The 890-nt window shown below is 43.9% G+C and overlaps 1 non-coding gene across 1 annotated transcript; it reads left to right on the plus strand.

Annotated features, from left to right (window-relative positions):
• Nucleotides 1–546: 546 nt before the first annotated feature.
• Gm24981 lies at nucleotides 547–678 on the plus strand. Its single transcript, XR_003951281.1, has one exon. It is a non-coding gene; the product is annotated as a small nucleolar RNA SNORA17 (small nucleolar RNA).
• The last annotated feature ends 212 nt before the right edge of the window (nucleotides 679–890 follow it).

Here is an 890-nt window from a genome sequence, read left to right on the forward strand (position 1 = left end):
CTGCTTCTTGACCTGCTTGAGTTCAAGTCCTGACTTCCTTTGGTGATGAACAGCAATGTGGACTTGTAAGCTGAATAAACCCTTTCTTCCCCAACTTGCTTCTTGGTCATGATGTTTGTGCAGGAATAGAAACCCTGACACTACCTATCATCTACTATCTACCTGTTGTCATTTATCATCTGTCTATCTGTCTATCTGTCTATCTATCTATCTATCTATCTATCTACCTATCTATCTATCTACCTACCTATCTATCTATCTACCTATCTTCTTATCTAAGCATAAGGACTTATAGTTGTAATCTCCACTTAAGAGATAGTAGGAGAAAGAATGTCACCAGTTCAAAGCCGGGGCTACGGTGTTAGACTCTGTCTCAAACGTTTTCCTCCTAAACAAATAAACAAACAAACAAACCCCTCTTCTTTTCCTAACACCAACAGAAGTCTTCCTGAAGTTCTCAAGCTTGGTTAGAATTTATATTTTGTGTATTAACTTCTTTTTTTTTCTTAATACATAAAAATTACAAGACGAAATATCCATCAATCTCCTGCCTCTAGAAGCATTGCAGGGGTGGCTGCTGTGTCACTGTGTGTCAGTAGGTGGGCAGAGAGGAGAAAGGCTATGTCTATGCTCAGTGTTCTGACCTGGGAACATCTGAGTAATGAGTAGCCTAACACTCCCTGAACAAATAGAGCCTGAAACGACCACCAGTCTGGTGCCAGGTGAATGGAAGGGCCTCCAGGTTGAGGGGCAAGCTGGAGACTAGAAGAGCCCTGCCTGGGACTGTAGGCCTGGGTGGGGGTGAGTCTAAGATAGCCAGGCCACTTGGGTGGGCAGGATGAGGAGTGATCTGGAGACAAACATCAGACCTGATGGCCTGGACAGGGAGC

Source organism: Mus musculus, chromosome 14 (assembly GCF_000001635.26).
Source record: "Mus musculus strain C57BL/6J chromosome 14, GRCm38.p6 C57BL/6J".
NCBI classification, from domain to species: domain Eukaryota; kingdom Metazoa; phylum Chordata; class Mammalia; order Rodentia; family Muridae; genus Mus; species Mus musculus.